The sequence below is a fragment of the Mirounga leonina genome, unplaced genomic scaffold, assembly GCF_011800145.1.
Source record: "Mirounga leonina isolate KUSES-001 unplaced genomic scaffold, KU_Mleo_1.0 Mir_115, whole genome shotgun sequence".
NCBI classification, from domain to species: domain Eukaryota; kingdom Metazoa; phylum Chordata; class Mammalia; order Carnivora; family Phocidae; genus Mirounga; species Mirounga leonina.
In genome coordinates, this window is record NW_023270268.1 from 57,974,846 (window position 1) to 57,982,370 (window position 7,525).

The 7,525-nt window shown below is 38.2% G+C and overlaps 1 pseudogene; it reads right to left on the minus strand.

Annotated features, from left to right (window-relative positions):
* Positions 1-255: 255 nt before the first annotated feature.
* LOC118007230 lies at positions 256-328 on the minus strand (annotated as a pseudogene).
* Positions 329-7,525: the final 7,197 nt, after the last annotated feature.

Sequence of the window (7,525 nt, forward strand, 5' to 3'; positions counted from 1 at the left end):
CTGGTATAATGCACTTGAATTATCTATAACAATGCTCATTATAGATTATATCCTCTATGGAACGGATATTTTCTTTATAAATGTTATAGAAACATATTTGACATAATCAAATTAGCAGCACCTTGGAGAAAAGAAAATAAATGTGGAAAAGAATGAGGCCATGGAAGTTATTAGAATATTTTCAGTTTAAAATGATGTGGGAGTTTAAACACTATGAGAATATAGAACACAAAAGGATCTGTGAGTGATTGTATGTGAGGGTGAAAGAAAGAAAGAAGATGATAATTATATCCTACACTTGATCTTAGCCAAAAGGCCGAGAAGCGATGATGATAATTATATCCTGATTTCTGACTAAGTTCAGTAGGTAGATAACTGTACCACTCATCAAGATAAGGGTACAGCAGGAGAAAAATTAAGGGGGAAAGTTAGGCGAGATGATGAGATTAGCACTGGACATGTAGAATTTGAGCTGCTTTAGATATATCCAAATGTCAGGAATAGTTAGTTGAATATTTGAGTGTGAATCTCAAAAAGGAGGTCAGATAGGAAGACATGGATCAGTAGTTCTTAAATGCTAGTGTGCATAAAAGCACTAGATCTTGTAAAAATGCAGCTTTCAGAGCCATAGTCCCTAAATCATTGAATCGAGAGACCCATGTCCAAGAATTGAAAAGCAGTTCCTGGACCAGCGTGAGTCATGCTTATGCAAATTTTACAGACGATATCAACATATAGAAATATAACATTGTTGAAACCATGGGAATTAGATGAATTCAGTGAGACAGAGTAGGAAAGGATGAATTAAGAATAGAACCCTGAAGAAGAAGATTGAACAGACTGGCCAAAAGTTGATCTCTCAATGGCAACTGAAAATGGTGGGTAAGAGAAAGTTATGAGGAACATCAGGAGCATGGGAAGGAGAGACTTAAAAGAATGAAAAAATCAAAACCAGTGCCAAATGAGGCAGAACAGTCAAGAATATTCACCTATCAAGTGTCATTTGATTTACCAAGAAGTTCCTCAGAAATCCAATTTTCAATTAAGGCAAAGTAATGGAGATAGTATTTGAAGAGAGCAATTTATTCATTCATTCAACAATTATTTATTGAATTCCTACTCTGAGTGGGGCTCTATTCTATGTCCTGGAATTGTAACAGAGAACAGGACAGAAAAGAATCTACATCCTAATGTGGGAGATTTAAAAAGATCAATAAATATATAGTAGCCTAGATGGTAAGAAATGTTATAGAAAATAATAAAGCAGGCAAAAATATAATGCCAAGAGAAGGAGGGGTACTATTTTATGTAGGGCAGTTAGGGGAACATCTCTAGTAAGGTGGCATTTGAGCAATGAGCCAAAGGAAGTATAAAAACAAGTCATACAGATATCTGGATAAAGAATGTTACAGGAAAAAGAAACAGAAAAGACCCTATGTTGTGTGCATGTGTAGAATGTTTCAGCATCAGCAAGGGGACCAGTATGGGAGAGAAGGAGAGCAGTAGGAGGAAAGGATAGAGTAGGTAGTAGAGTTCTCAAACATGTAAGGTCTTGCAGGACTTTGCAAGTTGTTTAACTTTTATTCTGAATGAGATAGGTTGTCATTGGGGAGTTTTGAAAATAGGAATAAAATTATGACTTTTGTCTTAATGGGATTACTCTGGCTATTGGTTGAGAAAAGACTGTAACTGAGTAAGAGTGAATGAAAGGAGCCCAGCTGGAAGTTACTGTAATAATTCAATTTAGAAATGGTGGTTGGGCCCAGGGTAGCAGAAGTAGCAAAAAGTGATTAGTATTGTTTTATATACTGGATATAGCACTGAATGCATTCACTGGTGAATTGAATAAAGGTTATGAAAGAAAATCTTCAAGACTAATTCCAAGCATGTAGGCCTAAACAACTGAGAGGATTGAATGATTATTTACTTAAATAATGGGGAAGAAGAATAGAAGGTGCAGCTTGCTCAGCGGTTATCCAGGATGGGGGTACATCAGGTGTTCAGTAAAACATGCTATGTTTGAGGTGTTTGTTTATACGTCCGAGTAGTAGTGTTGAAAACAAAATTGTGTATATGAGTCTAGGGTTCAGGGAGGAGATTGAGCTGGAGCTACCAGTTTGGGAGCCATCATTATTTAGATAATGTGAGTCTGGAGCAAATCACTTAAAAAGTTAGTGAAAGAGGAAAAGAAAAGAGCCTTGGGCCACTCCAATATTTAGAAGTCATAGTGTTGAAATAGGAAACAGAAAAGGAGACTGGAAAGACATGGGTGGAGATGTAGGAAGAAGACCTTGATCTACTGGGCCATTTCTTTTTTTTTTAATTTTTTAAATTTTTAATTTAATTTTTTAATTTTTTTAAAGATTTTATTTATTTGAGAGAGAGAGAGAAACAGCATGAGAGGGGATAGGGTCAGAGGGAGAAGCAGGCTCTCCGCCAAGCCGGGAGCCCGATGTGGGACTCGATCCCAGGACTCCGGGATCATGACCTGAGCCAAAGGCAGTCGCTAAACCAACTGAGCCACCCAGGAGCCCTCTACTGGGCCATTTCTTTTTTCTTTTCTTTTTTTTTTTATTCTTATGTTAATCCCCTACATTATGTCATCAGTTTTAGATGTAGTGTTCCATGATTCGTTGTTTGTGCATAACACCCAGTGCTCCATGCAGAATGTGCCCTCCTCAATACCCACCACCAGGCTAACCCATCCTCCCACCCCCCTCCACTCTAGAACCCTCAGTTTGTTTTTCAGAGCCCATCGTCTCTCATGGTTCGTCTACCCCTCCTGATTTCCCCCGCTTCATTCTTCCCCTCCTGCTACCTTCTTCTTCTTCTTTTTTTTTTTTCTTAACATATATTGCATTATTTGTTTCAGAGGTACAGATCTGAGATTCAACAGTCTTGCACAATTCACAGTGCTTACCAGAGCACATACGCTCCCCAGTGTCTATCACCCAGTCACCCCATCCCTCCCACCCCACCCCCCACTCCAGCAACCCTCAGTTTGTTTCCTGTGATTAAGATTTCCTCATATCAGTGAGATCATATGATACATGTCTTTCTCTGTTTGACTTATTTCGCTCAGCATAATACCCTCCAGTTCCATCCACGTCGTTGCAAATGGCAAGACCTCATTCCTTTTGATGGCTGCATAATATTCCATTGTATATATATATATACCACAACTTCTTTATCCATTCATTTATCCATTGTGTATATATATATACCACATATATATATATATATATATACCACTTTATCCATTCATTTATCCATTGTATATATATATATATACCACATATATATATATATAGGTATATATATATACCTTCTTTATCCATTCATTTATCCATTGTATATATATATATACCATATATATATATATATATATATATACCACATCTTCTTTATCCATTCATCTGTTGATGGACATCTTGGCTCTTTCCACAGTTTGGCTATTGTGGACATTGCTGCTATAAACATCAGGGTGCACGTACCCTTTCGGATCCCTACTTTTGTATCTTTGGGGTAAATACCCAGTAGGGCAATTGCTGGATCATACGGTAGCTCTATTTTCAACTTTTTGAGGAACCTCCATACTGTTTTCCAGAGTGGCTACACCAGCTTGCATTCCCACCAACAGTGTAGGAGGGTTTCCCTTTCTCCGCACCCCCGCCAACATCTGTCATTTCCTGACTTGTTAATTTTAGCCATTCTGACTGGTGTGAGGTGGTATCTCATTGAGGTTTTGATTTGGATTTCCCTGATGCCAAGTGATGTTGAGCACTTTTTCATGTGTCTGTTGGCCATTTGGATGTCTTCTTTGGAAAAATGTCTGTTCATGTCTTCTGCCCATTTCTTGATTGGATTCTTTGTTCTTTGGGTGTTGAGTTTGATGAGTTCTTTATAGATTTTGGATACTAGCCCTTTATCTGATACGTTTTGCAAATATCTTCTCCCATTCTGTCAGTTGTCTTTTGGTTTTGTTGACTGTTTCCTTTGCTGTGCAAAAGCTTTTTATCTTGATGAAGTCCCAATAGTTCATTTTTGCTCTTGCTTCCCTTACCTTTGGTGATGTTTCTAGGAAGAAGTTGCTGTGGCTGAGGTCAAAGAGGTTGTTGCTTGTGTTCTCCTTTAGGATTTTGATGAACTCCTGTCTCACATTGAGGTCTTTCAACCATTTGGAGTCTATTTTTGTGTGTGGTGTAAGGAAATGGTCCAGTTTCATTCTTCTGCATGTGGCTATCCAATTTTCCCAACACCATGTGTTGAAGAGACTGTCTTTTTTCCATTGGACATTCTTTCCTGCTTTGTCAAAGATGAGTTGACCATAGAGTTAAGAGTCCATTTCTGGGCTCTCTCTTCTGTTCCATTGATCTGTGTGTCTGTTTTTGTGCCAGTACCATGCTGTCTTGATGATGACAGCTTTGTAATAGAGCTCAAAGTCCGGAATTGTGATGCCGCCAGCTTTGCTTTTCTTTTTCAACATTCCTCTGGCTATGCGGGGTCTTTTCTGGTTCCATACAAATTTTAGGATTATTTGTTCCATTTCTTTGAAAAAAGTGGATGGTATTTTGATGGGGATTGCATTGAATGTGTAGATTGCTCTAGGTAGCATTGACATCTTCACAATATTTGTTCTTCCAATCCATGAGCATGGAACGTTTTTCCATTTCTTTGTGTCTTCCTCAATTTCTTTCATGAGTATTTTATATTTTTCTGAGTACAGATCCTTTGCCTCTTTGGTTAGATTTATTCCTAGGTATCTTATGGTTTTGGGTGCAATTGTAAATGGGATCAACTCCTTAATTTCTCTTTCTTCTGTATTGCTGTTGGTGTATAGGAATGCCACTGATTTCTGGGCATTGATTTTATATCCTGCCACTTTACTGAATTCCTGTATGAGTTCTAGCAGTTTTGGGGTGGAGTCTTTGGGGTTTTCCACATAAAGTATCATACCATCTGCAAAGAGTGAGAGTTTGACTTCTTCTTTGCTGATTTGGATGCCTTTAATTTCTTTTTGTTGTCTGATTGCTGTGGCTAGGACTTACAATACTATGTTGAATAGCAGTGGTGATAGTGGACATCCCTGCTACGTTCCTGACCTTAGGGGGAAAGCTCTCAGTTTTTCCCCATTGAGAATGATATTCGCTGTAGGTTTTTCATAGATGGCTTTTATGATATTGAGGTATGTACCCTCTATGCCTATACTCTGAAGAGTTTTGATCAAGAAAGGATGCTATACTTTGTCAAAAGCTTTTTCTGCATCTATTGAGAGGATCATATGATTCTTGTTCTTTCTTTTGTTAATGTATTGTATCACATTGATTTGCAGATGCTGAACCAACCTTGCAGCCCAGGGATAAATCCCACTTGGTCGTGGTGAATAATCCTTTTAATGTACTGTTGGATCCTATTGGCTAGTATTTTGGTGAGAATTTTTGCATCCATGTTCATCAAGGATATTGGTCTGTAATTCTCCTTTTTGATGGGGTCTTTATCTGGTTTTGGGATCAAGGTAATGGTGGCCTCATAAAATGAGTTTGGAAGTTTTCCTTCCATTTCTATTTCTTGGAACAGTTTCAGAAGAATAAGTATTAATTCTTCTTGAAATGTTTGGTAGAATTCCCCTGGGAAGCCATCTGGCCCTGGGCTTTTGTTTTTTGGGAGATTTTTGATGACTGCTTCAATTTCCTTAGTGGTTATAGGTCTGTTCAGGTTTTCTATTTCTTCCTGGTTCAGTTTTGGTAGTTGATACATCTCTAGGAATGCCTCCATTTCTTCCAGGTTATCTAATTTGCTGGCATAGAGTTGCTCATAATATGTTCTTATAATTGATTGTATTTCTTTGGTGTTGGTTGTGATCTCTCCTCTTTCATTCATGATTTTGTTGATTTGGGTCATTTCTCTTTTCTTTTTGATAAGTCTAGCCAGGGGTTTATCAATCTTGTTAATTCTTTCAAAGAACCAGCTCCTAGTTTCGTTGATCTGTTCTACTGTTCTTTTAGTTTCTATTTCATTGATTTCTGCTCTGATCTTTATGATTTCTCTTCTCCTGCTGGGTTTAGGCTTGATTTGCTGTTCTTTCTCCAGCTCCTTTAGGTGTAGGGGTAGGTTGTGTACTTGAGACCTTTCTTGTTTCTTGAGAAAGGCTTGTATTGCTATATACTTTCCTCTTAGGACTGCCTTTGCTGCATCCCAAAGATTTTGAATAGTTGTGTTTTCATTTTCATTGGTTTCCATGAATTTTTTAAATTCTTCTTTAATTTCCTGGTTGACCCATTCATTCTTCAGTAGGATGCTCTTTAGCCTCCATGTATGTGAGTTCTTTCTGACTTTCCTCTTGTGATTGAGTTCTAGTTTCAAAGCACTATGGTCTGAAAATAGGCAAGGAATGATCCCAATCTTTTGGTACCGGTTGAGACCTGATTTGTGACCTAGGATGTGATCGATTCTGGAGAATGTTCCATGGGGACTAGAGAAGAATGTGTATTCCATTGCTTTGGGATGGAATGTTCTGAATATGTCTGTGAAGTCCATTTGGTCCAGTGTGTCATTTAAAGTCTTTATTTCCTTGTTGATCTTTTGCTTAGACGATCTGTCCATTTCAGTGAGGGGGGGGTTAAAGTCCCCCACTATTATTGTATTGTTGTCGATGTGTTTCTTTGCTTTTTTAATTAATTGCCTTATATAATTGGCTGCTCCCATGTTAGGGGCATAGATATTCACAATTGTTAGATCTTCTTGGTGGATAGACCCTTTAAGTAGGATATAATGTCCTTCCTCATCTCTTATTACAGTCTTTGGTTTAAAATCTAATTTGTCTGATATAAGGATTGCCACCCCAGCTTTCTTTTGGTGTCCCTAGCATGGTAAATGGTTTTCCACCCCCTCACTTTCAATCTGGGGGTGTCTTTGGTTCTAAAATGAGTCTCTTGCAGACAGCATATCGATGGGTCTTGTTTTTTAATCCATTCTGATAGCCTGTGTCTTTTGATTGGGGCATTGAGCCCATTTACATCAGGGTAACTATTGAAAGATAGGAATTTAGTGCCATTGTATTGCCTGTAAGGTGACTGTTACTGTATATTGTCTGTGTTCCTTTCTGGTCTATGTTGCTTTTAGGCTCTCTCTTTGCTTAGAGGACCCCTTTCAAGATTTCTTGTAGAGCTGGTTTTGTGTTTGCAAATTCCTTTAGTTTTTGTTTGTCCTGGAAGCTTTTTCTCTCTCCTTCTATTTTCAATGACAGCCTAGCTGGATAGAGTATTCTTGGCTGCATATTTTTCTCATTTAGTGCTCTGAATATATCCTGCCAGTCCTTTCTGGCCTGCCAGGTCTCTGTGGATAGGTCTGTTGCCAAAGTAATGTTTCTACCATTGTAGGTTACATATCTCTTCTCCCGAGCTGCTTTCAGCATTTTCTCTTTGTCTATGAGACTCGTAAGTTTTACTATTTGATGTTGGGGTGTTGATCTATTTTTATTGATTTTGAGAGGGGTTCTCTGTACTTCCTGGATTTTGATGCCTGT